Genomic DNA, 1,035 nt, shown 5'->3' with positions numbered 1-1,035 from the left:
AAGAAGAGGGCCGAGCCTCCTTCGGAGGGGGAGGGGCCTAACTCACCTCTCACAGGTAGTTTCTCTCTTATTCTTCAGCTACACACCTAGCTAGCTTAGCATTACATTCTCTAAGGACATGCACACAGACTCACACACACACAGACTCACACACACACACAGACTCACACACACACACACAGACTTACACACACACACACACACACACACACAGACTCACACACACACACACACACAGACTCTCACACACACACACACACAGACGTAAACACGTTTTCCTAACAGGTCCCAGTCCACAGGAAGGGGCGGGACTTCCTGTTATTTCTTATTAGTGCAGTTACGTCCAGTCTCCACTAGGGGCCACTGATCATTCTGTTTCTCTCAAAGCAGCCTCGCTGGAGGGGGTGGAGCCACCAGGGGAAGGGGACAAACTTGTTGGTGAGGAGGCGGGGGGGTCGGTGGAGAGGGAGGGGCCTGTGGAGGAGCCGGGGGCGGAGCCGGGGGCGGAGCTGACGTCTGGCATCACAGCGGCCTTCAACACATTCAAAACCCAGCTGGAACAACACTTCGCTGTTCGTAAACCTTCACAAAAATATTATTAATTATTATCTATTAATTTATTGTTATGAATGATTAATTATGTAATGAAGTGTTGTCCTGTGGGTGCCTCGGGGAGTAACAGCTGTTGTTTTCAGGGCTGCTGGCACAACGTTGAAAGTGAAATTCTTCTCTCAATAAAAGAGTGTCAACAACACGTCTCCTCGCTGCTGAAGGCCGTCCATCAACACAGGTACGGTACCGGTACCGCCGTCGCATGGTACAACTGCCGCACGGTACCCCTGTCCTATGGTAACACCTCTACACGGTACCCCTGTCCTATGGTACCACCTCCACACGGTACCCCTGTCCTACGGTAACACCTCCACACGGTACCCCTGTCCTATGGTAACACCTCCACACGGTACCCCTGTCATACGGTACCACCTCCACACGGTACCCCTGTCCTACGGTAACACCTCCACACGGTACCCCTGT

General features: G+C 52.5%; 1 long non-coding RNA gene across 1 annotated transcript; it reads left to right on the top strand.

The window, feature by feature from the left end:
• The first annotated feature begins 378 nt into the window (after window positions 1–378).
• LOC117940965 lies at window positions 379–749 on the top strand. Its single transcript, XR_004655844.1, has 2 exons — window positions 379–572; window positions 696–749. It is a non-coding gene; the product is annotated as an uncharacterized LOC117940965 (long non-coding RNA).
• The last annotated feature ends 286 nt before the right edge of the window (window positions 750–1,035 follow it).

Source organism: Etheostoma cragini, unplaced genomic scaffold (assembly GCF_013103735.1).
Source record: "Etheostoma cragini isolate CJK2018 unplaced genomic scaffold, CSU_Ecrag_1.0 ScbMSFa_3853, whole genome shotgun sequence".
Lineage (NCBI taxonomy): Eukaryota > Metazoa > Chordata > Actinopteri > Perciformes > Percidae > Etheostoma > Etheostoma cragini.
The sequence above is the reverse complement of the archived record's forward strand: the minus strand, read 5'-3'. Positions and strand labels throughout refer to the sequence as shown.